This window comes from Muntiacus reevesi, chromosome 1, assembly GCF_963930625.1.
Source record: "Muntiacus reevesi chromosome 1, mMunRee1.1, whole genome shotgun sequence".
Classification (NCBI taxonomy): Eukaryota; Metazoa; Chordata; class Mammalia; order Artiodactyla; family Cervidae; genus Muntiacus; species Muntiacus reevesi.
In genome coordinates, this window is record NC_089249.1 from 271,306,940 (window position 1) to 271,322,558 (window position 15,619).

General features: G+C 38.0%; 1 long non-coding RNA gene across 1 annotated transcript in view; it reads left to right on the forward strand.

Annotated features, from left to right (window-relative positions):
- Window positions 1–15,619, forward strand: part of LOC136155962 (uncharacterized) — a 109,285-nt gene that overhangs the window by 57,609 nt on the left and 36,057 nt on the right. Inside the window, exon 3 of the long non-coding RNA XR_010660891.1 lies at window positions 13,678–13,841. This is a non-coding gene — a long non-coding RNA (uncharacterized lncRNA). The remainder of the gene's footprint in view (window positions 1–13,677; window positions 13,842–15,619) is intronic.

The window sequence follows — 15,619 nt, forward strand, 5'->3', positions numbered from 1 at the left end:
CTCCTATTTAATCATCCTAAGTCACTAAGAACAGACCACTTTGGAAGTTGTGTAGGACTAGCTGAGGTTGGAGTGGTCAGTGAGTGTATGTGGCTAGGCCACATCTTCAAAATATTGTGTTTTGTTGAGCATTTTGCTCCCCTGTTCATTTCCATCTTTTTGGCTAAATGGTAGACTGATTCTATAGAAATTAAGCAGTTTATTTGCTGATCTATCAGTAGAATGCGGCCTAGAAATCAAGCCTTCTGATGCCAGGAGCAGGTGTGTCCCGGGGCAACAAAGATATGTGGTGTTCACTGTTGCTGTCATCAAGACAGGCACTAAACTTGGAGGCTTTGAAACGAAACCATGGTGAGCATGCAGTGCTGGGATTGAGCCTTCTAGCAAGTTTAAAGGCAGGCTTACTTTTTCTTTATTATAATTTTCTATATTTTTAAAATCCCTTTTTATATGCTGAGAACTCGAGATTGCAGGAAACTCCTCTCATACATTGTTTTCTCCTGTAGATCTAGCAAATGAAAATGACAGCCCTGCAATAGCTAAATATCTAAACTTTAAAAACATTTTAAAAGCCCTAATTGGCATAATAACCTGTAATTTTCTTCTCTATTTTGGCATTACCCATTTTATATCTTGTACTTCCAGTTTCCCTCAATCACATAATTATCAGATATTCTTGTGGATTGTAAAAGGTGGTTTTGGTGTCATATTCTTCAATTAATTGACCAGTTTGCTTCCATTTTCTGTAATATGTTGTTACTTCAGCTTCCTGCCTGTGGGACATAGTTTATTTAGTTAGTTCCCTTTCAGGCTTTTTTCTTTGATTTGTTTACTTGTATACTAGTGCTTGGTCCAAGTGAGAAATCTTAGAGGTGCTACAAAGAATGTTTTCTCATTGTATATGCACATTAAGCTTCCTTAAGAATAATGCTATTTCTGGGTGCAAGACTGAATTGACTGTTCTGTTGATTTTTATTGTGTGACTAGTAACTATATTTCATCCTGTTGGTCATTCCTTGACTTTTGAACTTGTGATTTATTTCAGGCAGAGAGCAATGAAAGATAGGTCCAAGTCTTTCTCTAAAATCACTGGGTCAGAGGTTTAAGTCCATACAGAGGAAAATAATGCTCAGAGGTAGGCAGAGGGAGAGCCCTCAGAGGGTAATTGTTTGTTTACTTGGAGCCACGTGTATCTGAATCTGTGCTGGACTTTTTGATCATGTGAGCCAATACATTTCCTCTCTTGTCTTAGGTCTGTTTTAACTGGATCTTTATTAATTATAACTGAAACAGTGCTAAGTAGCATGATTACTAAGTTCACAAACAGTAAGAACATGAAGAAATAGAGATAGAGAAATAGAGACAGAGATAGAGAATAGAGATAGATGACAGAGTCAAAATCCAGAAAGATCTTGGCTAAAAGGAAGAGTAGCAACTCATAAAACTAAAGTGTAATAGTAATAAATGTAAAGTCCCATACTTCAACTCATCAAATTCCTTTGGGCAAAACAAGGATGAGGCTGAACATGGATATAGTTACCTTTATAAAAAAAAATTATTGATTTTAGTGAACTCCCAGGTCAATCACAATTATTAATGTGATGAATCTGCCAAGAACACGTTGCCTTCTCTTCCATTAACCTGTTTATCTATGCTGTGTCCATGCCGTGCTGTATCATACTGTCTTGATTACTGTAGCTGTATGGTGAGTCTCAAAAATCAGCTGTATCCCTCCCAACTTTGTTCTTCTAAATTGTTGGCTCTTCTATGTCCTTTGCACGCATGTGTGTGTGCTCAGTCGCTTCAGTTGTATCTGACTCTTTGCGACCCTGTGGACTGTAGTGACCCTGTGGACTGTAGCCCGCGAGGTTCCTCCGTCCATGGGATTCTTCAGGCAAAAATTCTGGAGTAAGTTGCCTTGCCCTCCTCTAGGGGATCCTCCCGACCTGGAGATCAAACCCATGTCTCCTGCATTGCAGGCAGATTCTTTACCCTCTGAGCCACCTGGGAAGCACATGTCTTTTGCATTTTGATATAAATGAAATATTGTGAGTTTCCTTAACTTAAAATGAATTTTGTAAGAGTTGCATAAGTTTTAGAGCTGATGGGTCTTGGAATTATGAATTGTTTTTTAAATGCCATTTGACGCTTTAGTTGGTTAAAAAAAAAAATCTGTTATTTTTTAAGAGTACGATGGGAAAATAAGTATTGAAATAGTCCAGGTCTTTATAAACCTAGAATGCATGTTATATTTATGGAGTAATGTAAGATACTGCTAACAGTGTTTTGCTCTGGTGCAGGGGGAGGGTAGAATTGGTGTCTGGTAATAAAAAAAAAGGATCTTTTGTATACCCTTGAAATCTTTTAAATTAAAAAAATCTAATACATTTCAAAATAAATATATAACATACATTATTACTCATGTATGTTTGAGATTTATCTCTAAGTCGGAATTCCTTTGTATGCCTGGAGTCTGTCCATATTGTGACTGTGGATGCTGTGTGTAGCTATGTCCTTGGTGTTTGCCCTCTTTATTCCCTCAGTCAGCCAGTCATCTCGACTTTAAGGAAACTTGACTCAATCAACCTCTTATGCATCTTTGATGTACCTCCTAAGCTTATTATGACTGTTCTTTTTTCCCAATAAACAGTTACGCTTTAGGGCTTACAGGTCTTTTTAGGTACTTCCTGTTGCTGTTCAGCTTATCTTACAGTTTATTGTGTATTCTGACTTTTATTTATCCTGGCATCAGCTGCCTCATCCGTGAAAGGTGTTGGGTGAAGTGTGGTCCAAAGTTCCTTCTCTTCCTGTGAGTTCCTAAGTCTGCCTTCCGTTTCATTCCATTCCATTTGTGATCCAGATAGACAGCAATGACAGACTCTTCAAGACAAAATGTCACTAAATTTCACAGAGTTCAAACTTGAGAGAAGTTAGGACACTCGTTACTACTCCTTAGGCCTGTGTTTCACAGTTTTAGCTTTAGAATGATCAGAATGTTCGTAGTTCCCAGCAGGTGTGATGTATTGAACCATGGGCCCCTCCCAGCAGCCACACTCCCATCATGATGTGGTTGGCGTGCATGTCCTCAACACTTGGCTTGCTTGTGTGATGGCATGGGATCAGCAGTTGTGCCATTTTTCAGCGTTGGACTTAAGAGGTCTTACACACTTCCAGCAGTCATTTTATGTTTCTATTTCTGCTGGTTCAAGAAAAATGAGAGTCACGGGGGAGCAGACTCACCGGTCCGAGTGAGAAGCAGGGCTACCCTAGGCACTGAAGCCTGAAGAGGAATCTCTCAGTTGAGCCTAGGTTGGGTCAGCTGAGTCCCAGCTGACCTGTAAATCTTCAAGAGTAAATAACTATTATGTCTTGGCATGATCTGTGACAGCATTTTTGTGACAACTGATACAACAGGCAACACTGAATTACTTCTATAAACATGTATTTTTATTTTATTTATTTTTAAAATGTGATTAATTAGTTTGTCTACTTTTAGCTGTGCTCGGTCTTCTGTGCCGGCTTTCTCTAGTTGCAGGAAGCAGACTACTCTGTAGTTGTGGTGTGGAGGCTTCTCATTGCAGTCGTTTCTCTTGTTGCGGAGCCCGAGCCCTAGGGCTCCAATGCTTCAGTGGTTGCAGCACACAGGCCTAGCTTCCCCATAGTGTACGGGATCTTCCCGGATCAGGGATCACATTTGTGTCCCTTTGGCAGGTGGATTCCCAATCACTGGATCACGAGGGACATTCCAAAATGTATTTTTAAAATAGGAAACACATCCACACAATTCAAAAGTAAAAATATAAAAAGGTATACAGTAAAATGTTTGCTCCAAGCCCTGTTCTCCACCCCCCTGGGTCCCATCAATGTCCTGTCACCACAAATTGCCCATTTTATTTGTTTCTTTTGTATCCTTCTAAAGTTTCTTTATCTAAATACAAATACACATAAATTTATAGTCTTGGCCCCCATCCTCATCTTTTTTACATTGTTTTATGCTTTTCTTTTTTCATTAATATACTTTTAATATATTAACATGTCAATATACAGAGAGCTTCCATATTCCTTTTTATAGCTACATTGTACATACCTTGAGCATGCTGTATGTTTAATTCCAGACCACTACAATAAACCAGATATTGCAATAAAGTGAATCACATGAACTTTTTGGTTCCCAGAGCATATAAAAATTCTGTTTACACTGTATTATAGTCTATTAACTGTTCCATGTCTAACAAAACAAGGCATATACCTTAATTTAAAAACACTATATTGCTAAAAAAAGTGCTAACCAGCTTCTGAGCCTTTAGTGAGTTATAATATTTTTGCTGGTGGAGTCTTCCCTGAATATTGATAATTGCTGACTGATCAGGGTGGTAATTGCCAAAGGTTGGAGTGTCTGTGACAATTTCTTAAAATAAGACTATATAATAATAAGAGAAGACCATATATAATAAGAGAAGTTTACCATGTTGACTGATGCTGTTCCATGAGCAATTGCTGTTTGATAGCATTTTACCCACAGTAGAACTTTTTCCAAATTAGAGTCAGTCCTCTCAGACACTGCTGCTCCTTTATCAACAAGATTCATGTAATATTCCAAAACCTTTGTTGTCATTGCAACAATTTTCACAACATCTTCTACCAGGAGTAGAGTCCATGTCAAGAAACCACTTTCTTTGCTCATTAATAAGAATCAACTCCTCATTTGTTTGTTTTTTTTTTTTCATGAGATTGTCAGTCACATCATTAGGATCTACTCCTAATCCTAGTTTTTGTATTATTTTCACCACATCTGTAGTTACTTCCTCCACTGAAGCCTTGAGCCCCTCAAAATCATTCATGGAATCAATCAATCAATCTACTCTTCCAGACTCCTATTAGTGTTCATGTTTTGACTTTTCCCTTGAATTATAAGTGTTCTTAATGGTATCTAGAATGGTAAATGCTTTCCATAAGGGTTTCAGTTTACTTTGCCCAGATCATCAGAGGAATCACTGTCTATGGTAACTGAAGCTTTATAAAATGCTCTTAAAAATAAGACTTGAAAGTCAAAATGACTTCTTGACCTATGGGCTACAGAATGGATATTGTATTAGTAGGCATGAAGACAACATGAATTTCATTGTACATCTCTATCACAGTTCTTGAATGACCAGATGCCAATGAGCAGTGATATTCTGAGATTTTTTTTTTCTGAGTAGTAGTTCTCAGCAATAGGCATAAAATATTCAGTAAAACATGTTGTCAACAGATGTACTTTCATCCAAGCTCTATTGTTCCATTTATAGAAAGCAGATTTAGCATAATTCCTAAAGGCCCTAGAATTTTTGGAAAGGTCAATGAATACTGGCTTCAACTTCAAGTCACCAGCTGCCTTAGCCCCTAACAGGAGAGTCCTCGGAAACCTTAAAGCCAGGCTTTGACTTTTCCTCTCTATGAAAGTCCCATCAGACATCTTTTTCTAATAGAAGGGTGTTTTGTCTACACTGAAAATCTGTTGTATAGTGTAGCCACCATCCTTAATGTTCTTAGCTAAATATTCTGGATAACTTGCTGCAACTTCTGCATCAGCATTTGCTGCTTCACCTTGCACTTTGATGTTATGGAGAAAGCTTCTTTTTTTAAACCTCCTGAGCAAGCCCATGCTAGCTTGAAACTTTTCTTCAGCAGCTTTCTCACCTCTTGCAGTCTTCATAGAATTGAAGTGAGTAAAGGCCTCACTTTGAATTGTGGTTTGGCTTAAGTGAAGGTTGTGGCCGGTTTGATCTTCTGTCCCGACCACTAAAGCTGTCTCCATATCAGCAATAAGTCTGTTTTGCTGTCTTATCGTTTGTGTGTTCACTGAGGTAGCACTTGTCATTTCCTTCAAGACCTTTTCCTTTGCATTCACAGCTTAGTCCTTGGTACAACAGGCCTAGATTTCAGCTTATCTCCACTTTCAACATGCTTTCCTTACTAAGTTTAATCATTTCTAGCTTTTGATTTAAAGTGAGACTCTAGTGTGACTCTTCCTTTCCCTTGAACACCCGGAGGCCATTGTATGGTTATTAATTAGTCTAATTTAAGTATCATTGTGTCTCGGGGAATAAGGAGGCCAGAGGAGAGTGAGGCCTGCCTGTTGGTGGAGCAATCAGAGCACACACATTTATCCATTAAGTTTGCTGTCTTATATGGGTGTGGTCTGTGGCACCCCACTCCTCCCCCCAATTTACGGAAGTAACATCAAAAATCACTGATCACAAATCACCATAAATAATAAAACAATAATTTAGAAGTTTGGAATATTGCAAAAATTACTAAAATGTGACACTGAAGCATGAATGAGCAAATGCTTGTTGGAAAAATGGTGCCAATAGACTTGCCTTTCGTGAGGTTGCCATAAACCTTCAATTTTTAAAAAAATGTAATACCTATGAAGCACAGTACAAAGAGGTGTGCCTTATTTATAGCATGGATAAACAAGAAGGTCCTACTGTATAACACAGGGAACTATATTCTGTATCCCGTGATAAACCATAATGGAAAAGAATATGTATATACATATAACTAAGTCACTTTGCTGCACTTAGAAATTAAATACAACATTGTAAATCAACTATACTTCAATAAAATAAAACAAGGGAGAGGTGTACCTGTACACCATAGTAAAGAGAATCCTCTTGTTGGTCCCTTGCTTTGTTTTCTGTCTTTCACTGCAGTGCAAGTATATGTATATTATAAATTCTCAGGAAAAAAGATATATGCAAATGAATTTTGACAGTTACTACCAATTATCCTTCACAGTGGAACAAATAAAATTTAATTTGTAAAAGATACTGTAAATAGATATCTAAAAAATAGCCTTTTTCTTTAACCTGGGAGAAGAATATAATATTTCATACAGGAAACCATCCCGTTGACCTTCCAGGAGGACATGAAATGATCTTTTCAGAGAGCTGACACCAAATACCAGAAAGTTCTCAGCACTTTACAGGTATCAGCTTTTTAAATCCTCAAAACATCCTCTGAAGAAGTACTATTACTCCCCTCATCTTAAAGATGAGGAGATTTCTGTAGAAGGAAGCTGAGTGACCTGCTTGAGTTCACTCAGCTAGAAAGTAATAAAACTGGGATTCTAACTTAAGTAGACGTACTCTAGGGTAAGACAGTTAAGCCATAAATTCTCTAAAATTGCTTTTAAGACAAAAGCATAATTAAACTAATATCACTACTGTATCCTAAAATATTTTTTCTCACATGTCCTGTTTTAATAATAGCTTTCAAAAAGTGATCCATAAATTGTGTGTGTGTGTGAATTTGGATGTTATTTGACTGTTTCTATAGGACTCTAGGGGAAATTCCACTTGTAAAACTGAAGGTATATTAAGATATATTAGAAGCTGTTAAGAGCTGAACTCATTTTTAAAAGTCTGTGATTGTAATTATTGGTACTAAAATGTTTTGGAAAATGAGTATAAGTTTCTACAATTTTCTAAGTAGCTAACTTGCCTTTGGCACAGTTTAAAAAAATCACCTGCTATATATTTGTTTAATATTCATATCACTTCTGTGAATTGTAGGTGTTAATATTCTGATTGTACAGATGAGAAAATTGAAGCTCAGAGACAAGGGTTGATTTGCCCAGTTAGTGAGATGCTACTGATGCTGGGTAATGTTTACTGAGTATTTACTCTGTGCCAATCATGTTACTAGGTCCAGTTTATAGGAGCTATTTAATCTTCACAACAATTTCAAGAGTAGTTATTCTTACTCCTTTCATTTTACAGATGATAAGATAAGGATTTAAAGAAATTTAGAAGCTTTCTCAAGGCCACGTGGTAGCTAGGACGTGGTAGTTAGGCACTTAATCTAGGTTTGTTTTGATGGTCCTTTTAACGTGTCTGTTTAGCTGGACTATGGTCCCCACAGTAATACTCAGTTAAACACCAGTCTAGGTGTTGCTATGAAGAGTGGAGGTGATTAAAGTCCATCATCATGTGACTTTAGGTAAGGGAGATCCCAGATAATCTGTGTGGGTCTGACTCAACCAGTTGAAAGGTCTAACAAGCAGAGCTGAAGCTTTCCCAAACAAGACATTCTGCCTGTGGACTGCAGCTTCAGCTGTCTGCGAGTCCAGACTGCCCCTCCTAATGGTTTGCCCTATGGACCTCAGACTTGCCTAGCCATTCCCTGGTTCTTTGCAATAAATCTCTTAATATAAGTCTCCTCCTGGATCTGTTGAACCCTGACTGATCCATTTGTCCAGATCCAAAGCTCAAGCACTAACCAGAATGCTAGTGAACCAGGTCTCGAGCTTGTGCTGCTGTGCGTCTGAACCACACTTTACGCTTATCACACCCTACCTCAGACTGTTAGCTTTTATATTTTGTTCCCTCAGTCATGGGGTCTCTGGGGTCTTAAAGAGGTGGACACGACTGAGTGACTGAACAACACCAACACCCACAATCATGACAAGCATATTGAATGAAGGCAGACACTAGATTTTACTTATCTCTTTGCACATGAGACCCACAGTTCTGCTGTCAAAATGATTTCTGTCACGTCTGCACACAGCCATTTGTCATTTGCCTTCTTGCTTTTGTCCATTCTCAAATTTGGAGGCCAGTGTTATTTTCCCTTTTCTATCTTTTCTTTTACTTTTCTCTTTTAATTCTTAGCTTATAAGCTTTTAGTCAATATTGCTGTGCCCTGTCTTATCAATTATTAGATAATATAAAACTTTAAGGGAGCAAGAGGTGATATTCTCTGAGTTGGGTGATGACTTGATTTAGCTGTTTAAACCTATGCCACACTTTCTCCTGGGCCAGACTTCTGACAAATATTGATAAGTCAAATTCAAAACTTTTCATTCCTTAATGAGTTTAGTTGGATGGGAGGAATATCTTCCTTACTATAGATAAGGACTAATTCCATAATCAAACTGTTATCAAAGAGCAGATCCTAAGGGCTGGTTAAGTGATAGATCCCAAAAGACAACACTTTTCTGTTTTTCTTCTTCTCTATTTGTATTTTATTTAAGTAACATGGAACTCCCATCAATGTTATGTGGCAGCCTGGATGGGAGGGGAGTTTAGGGGAGAATGGATACATGTAGATATATGACTGAGTCCCTTGGCTGTTCACCTGAAACTATCACAATATTGTGAATTGCCTATACCCCAGTACAAAATAAAAAGTTAAAAAAAAATCCTTCTTTAACATATTCTCATCTCCTGTCAATTAGGCTCAAAGTAAATCCTTTGCTAAGAGTATTAAGAGGTCTTCCTCAGACCTTCTTATAACTTAGCCAGCCTGTTTTCAGTAGTAATAAGCTCCTTAATTTTTATGTTTTATAGTCATATTTTTCATAGTTATTAAAGATATTTCTGATATTAAAATTGATAATTTGCAGTTACATACACTTGGTGTTATTATCATGAATCAATAAAGCTTTTCTTCAGGACTCTAGGAAAAAAGATCTATTTATTTGTTACTATTGTAAAGATTAAGAAAACAAAATATAAAAATAGTATGTAGCATTTACTTCAGTCATAATAGAATTAACTCTAGAGCTTAAATTTTTGATTCTGATTAGAGACTGTATTAATTTTATTCATTTAGATGGATAATAGGCTGAGTCACAAAATGTGGAATGTATCTCACTTTCCTAGGTGTACAGAAATTTATATTAAATTTTACTTAGGATACATTTCTATTTTAGATAGAAAGTAAAACCATATACATGTTGTTTTGAAAAATCCTGACATCAGTATAAAAACCAAGGTAATTATTTAAGTTTACTCCAGGTAAGTTAGTTGCTGGTATTATGCGGCATTCCTTACTTTGCCCTATGGAAAAAGTAGGTATCTATGCACTTAGACTTCTTTCTAATCTTGCTTTTCTTCTGTAAGAATTTTGTAAGGAACATTACCCTGCATTGGAGTCATGCAGAAGATATGTAAACATCCAACACACTTCTACAAATCTGTGAAGTATAAAGTTGGGAATGTTCCACTCCTCCCAGTAGAAGCTACCAAGGAAAATATGCAGAAAAAAAGTATTTTGAGATCTAAACCAATAAGATCCAATGCAAACTATCAAAAGAACCGAGAAGGAATCAAACCTCATTTGTTTATTTTCAAGTAATTTAGGGCTTCCCAGATGGTACAGTGGTAAAGAATCTGCCTGCCAATTCAGAAGACCCAGGAGATGAGGGTTCAATCCCTGAGTTGGGAAGATCCCCTGGAGAAGGAAAAGGCAACCGATTCCAGTATTCTTGCTTGGAAAATTCCATGGAGAGAGGAGCCCGGTGGGCTACAGTTCATGGGGTCACAAATAGTTGGACACAACTGAGTGATAGAGCATGCACAAATTGCTTAATAAGGATGCTTGTTCAAGTTAAATAAGCATGATGGTGTGATTGCTCCCCTAGAGCCAGACATCCTGGAATGTGAAGTCAAGTGGACCTTAGAAAGCATCATTACGAACAAAGCTAGTGGAGGTGATGGAATTCCAGTTGAGCTATTTCAAATCCTGAAAGATGATGCTGTGAAAGTGCTGCACTCAATATGCCAGCAAATATGGAAAACACAGCAGTGGCCACAGGACTGGAAAAGGTCACTTTTCATTCCAATCCCAAAGAAAGGCAATGCCAAAGAATGCTCAAACTACCACACAATTGCACTCATCTCATACGCTAGTAAAGTAATGCTCAAAATTCTACAAGTCAGGCTTCAGAAGTACTTGAACCATGAACTTCCAGATGTTCAAACTGGTTTTAGAAAAGGCAGAGGAACCAGAGATCAAATTGCCAACATCCCCTGGATCATCAAAAAAGCAAGAGAGTTCCAGAAAAACATCTATTTCTGCTTTATTGACTATGCCAAAGCCTTCAACTGTGTGGATCACAATAAACTGTGGAAAATTCTGAAAGAGATGGGAATACCAGACCACCTGACCTGCCTCTTGAGAAATCTGTATGGAGGTCAGGAAGCAACAATTAGAACTGGACATGGAACAACAGACTGGTTCCAAATAGGGAAAGGAGTACGTCAAGGCTGTATCTTGTCACCCTGCTTATTTAACTTATATGCAGAGTACATCATGAGAAATGCTGGGCTGGAAGAAGCACAAGCTGGAATCAAGATTACTGGGAGAAATATCAATAACCTCAGATATGCAGATGACACCACCCTTATGGCAGAAAGTGAAGAAGAACTAAAAAGCCTCTTGATGAAAGTGGAGAGTGAAAAAGTTGACTTAAAGCTCAACATTCAGAAAACTAAGATCATGGCATCTGGTCCCATCACTTCATGGGAAATAGATGGGGAAACAGTGGAAGCAGTGTCAGAGTTTGTTTTTTGGGGCTCCAAAATCACTGCAGATGGTGATTGCAGCCATGAAATCAAAAGATTCTTACTCCTTGGAAGGAAAGTTATGATCAACCTAGATAGCATATTAAAAAGCAGAGACATTACTTTGCCAACAAAGGTCCATCTAGTCAAGGCTATGGATTTTCCAATGGTCATGTATGGATATGAGAGTTGGACTGTGAAGAAAGCTGAGTGCCAAAAAATTGATGCTTTTGAACTGTGGTGTTGGAGAAGACTCTTGAGAGTCCCTTGGACTGCAAGGAGATCCAACCAGTCCATCCTAAAGATCAGTCCTGGGTGTTCATTGGAAGGACTGATGCTGAAGCTGAAACTCTAGTACTTTGGCCACCTCATGCGAAGGGTTGACTCGTTGGAAAAGACCCTGATGATGGGAGCGATTAGGGGCAGGAGGAGAAGGGGACGACAGAAGATGAGATGGCTGGATGGCATCACCAACTCTTTGGGCATGAGTTTGAGTAACCTCTGGGAGTTAGTGATGGACAGGGAGGCCTGGCGTTCTGCGATTCATGGGATCGCAAAGAGTTGGACACGACTGAGCGACTCAGCTGAACTGAACTGAAAAGAAATTAGCCTGAAGGAACTCACTTGTTGAGTATGTGTTACTATAATTCCTTGCAGTGGCTCACTGATATTTTTTTTTTAAAGAAAGAATCCTATCTAATCCTCTGCTACTATTGGGAAGGTTTCCACTTTACTGTAGTTGGGAAACTAAACAGAATCTAAATTGGATAGTGTTCACATTATATCAGGGGCTTCCATGGTAGCTCAGCAGTAAAGAATCTGCCTGCAATGCAGGAGACATAGGAGACATGGGTTCGATCCCTGGGTGGGGAAGATCCCCTGGAGGAGGGCATGGCAACACACTCCAATATCCTTGCCTGGAGAATCCCATGGACAGAGGAGACTGGTGGGCTACAGTCCATAGGGCTGCAAAGAATGGTTCATAACTGAAGCAACTTAGCATGCAAGCATGCATATATTACACGAGTTTCCCCATCTATCAGAGGTATGAGATCAGCATCACTAGAAGACCTCCAGGGTAAACAAATACACTTGAGTGTTTGTGGAGGTTCAAGGAACTGCCATTATTCCCTGCCTCTCAAGCCCATCCAAACTGAAAGTTATAACTGGAAGATAGTGCCACCATTCCTGCCACTTTTAGAAGCCAGGGTGGCAAGGACCAGTAAAGAGGAGAAAAGAGAGTGGGTACCACCCTTATGGCAGAAAAAGAAGAGGAACTAAAGAGCCTCTTGATGAAGGTGAAAGAGGAGAGAGAAAATGCTGGCTTTAGACACAACATTCAAAAAACTAAGATCATGGCCTCCAGTTCCATCACTTCATGGCAAATAGATGGGGAAATAAGTGGAAATAGTGACGGACTTTTTTTTCTTATGTCCAAAATGCTGAGGACGGTGACTGCAGCTATGAAATTAAAAAGTGCTTGCTTCATGGAAGAAAAGTTATGACCAACCTAGACAGTGTTTTAAAAAGCAAAGACATAACTTTGCTGACAAAGATCCGTCTAGTAAAAGCTATGGTTTTTCCAGTAGTCATGTGTGGATGTGAGTGTTGGACTATAAAGAAAGGTGAGCGCTGAAGAATAGATGGTTTTGAACTGTAGTGTTGGAGAAGACTATGGAGAGTCCCTTGGACTGCAAGGAGATCAAAACAGTCAATCCTAAAGGAAATCAGTCCTGAATATTCATTAGAAGGACTGATGCTGAAGCTGAAACTCCAATACTTGGGCCACCTGATGCGAAGAACTGACTCATTGGAAAAGACCCTGATGCTTGGAAAGACTGAAGGCAGGAGGAGAAGGGAGTGACAGAGGATGAGATGGTTGGATGGCATCACCGACTTGATGAACATAAGTTTGAACAAGCTCCAGGAGTTGGTGAGGGACAGGGGAAGCCTGGTGTGCTGTAGTCCATGGGGTCACAGAGTCAGACACCAATGAGCGACTGAACCGAACTGAACTAAGGGTGAGCAGATTTTCCCAGTGCACTCCTAATGAACAAGTGGAAATGGAAATCTATCATTACCCCTTCTGGGTGATAACAGCTTATTTGGGAGTATTGCACAGTCACCCAGAATCCTAGGTTTTCTACTATCATTGTTAGTGTATTGTGTATATTGAGCATTAAAGAAATTACATAGTTTCTGACCCTTATTTTCTGTCTAATACGTGTGATTATTGTGAATTATCAGGGCATATGGTTTCTGAAAAACAGTAAAAGGCAGTACTTTTATACATATAGGGCATTTGTTTTCTCATTTTCACCCCTTTCTCCTTTCTGTGTAACAGCCCTTGGACTTTGTTTGTCGGGAAGAGAGCAAACATGACTGGAAGTTCTACTTTCCTTCAGCCAGTCTAGACTGCTTAGATGTTATCACTTGGAATTTGAAACGTGAGTGACAAAACGACTGAAGCAATTGGAATGGAATCAGCAAAATCCTGAAGAAGAAAAGGCAAGTCTGTCTCGACCTCTAGAACTGCTTGATTCCTGATCTTTCCTATGGCTTCTGAGGGTATCACACCTTTCCAGAAGTTCATTTTCCATTTTAGTCCATTTCTGTTGCTTATAACAAGTTTTGTGTTTTATGTTTCACAGTGGCGATTAGCCTAAACAGACATTTATATGTTATTTGTTTTTGAAAATATATTGAACAAGAAGATCTATTTTCTTAGAATAGAAGTTTAATGACTTGCGGTAAAGACAATTTCTTAATTAGGAGGATATCTACCGTTTATTGAGAATACAATATTTGCCAAAACTGTGCTCAATGCTTTATGTATATAATGAGTAAATGTGTATAGTTGCTTGTTTTTAAATATATGTATAAAGCTTTATTTACCATTCCAATGACTCAGTGAGTAGGATATTACTGTCCCCAGTTTACATATGAAGGAACTGAAGCCTGGAGAGTTTAATTTGGCAAAGTCACACAGCTGGAAAGTGATAGAGCTAGATCTCGTTGCCTTAACCACCATGACATATTGCCTCTGATATCAGAAATATTGTGACTTTTTGGATTCAATTATAAGTCAATAACTGCCCAGAAATTAGATATATCTTCTCTCTCTCTTTAAAACAGGGCTGTGAGAGCAAAGGAGACTAGATGCTAATAAAAAACGAGCAGCAGATTTATAACACATCTTAAAAGTTAAAATGGTTGTAAATAGATCAGTCCTCTAGTCTTGTATGTTATTACATTTGCTTCACATTTTGTTTTCAAAAGAGAGATGCTTAATTCAATTATCCTAGATGATTCTAAGATTAGTCAGAACTTTATATTTAAAATTTTCTTTACATTTTAATTGAATTAGAATTTCACTTCCTATTTTGTTAGGGTCTAGTATTTTTTCCTGTTTCTTTATAAATGATTGCAAATTTAGAATGTGCATAATGCAATAGAAAGCAGGGAAGCAAGTGAGTTTGTTCAACTAAGAATCATTAATAACTTCAGTATCATGAAATCAATGGAGAGGATTCTGTCAGAAAAAGTACTTTCTGAAGTTCCTAAACATTTTATGATGGAAAATTAGCAGACATGACATATTTCACACAAAAGAATAATTAAAGATTATAGCTGCCTCCATGTATTTAGAGTTCTAGAAGCATGCACAGAAAACCAGCTTTATGCATGAGTCCAATTTTTCAGCTGTTTAAATCTAGTATTACTTAAAAGATCCCTGTTGATTAGTATTTTCTACTTTTACAATTCAGTTAGTTTTTCAAGCTTGTGCAAAATTTTCTAGGAAACAGCCTTGCATATTAAAGGAATGGCTGATTTTCAGTTAACTTTAATGATCCAATTCAATATAATTATATGAAATACACCTATACCCAAACACTATTAAAATGAAATATTTACATGCTAAAATATATATCATACTGTCAAGAATTATGGGTTTATATAACAAAAATATCTAATTTGTGTTATAAATATTTGTCCAAAAATTGAGGCGTATTTATGAGACCTTGCTAGTAGTGCAAATACAATTGCACATTTAGAGCAAGGCGAAAAAGGCATCTATCTAATCTATCTAATCATCTGCATCTGCATCTACCTAATGCAGTAGTGCTCCACACATACATAGTCAAACATGGGCCACATCTGTGTTCTGGCTTCCCCCAGGAATCCTCCCAAGTATTAAGCATAGATCTTAGACCTGTAGTTATCCAACCTGAATATGCTTTTCTGTTCATGACTCCTCTTAACTCACAATATACAGCCCAATAAGG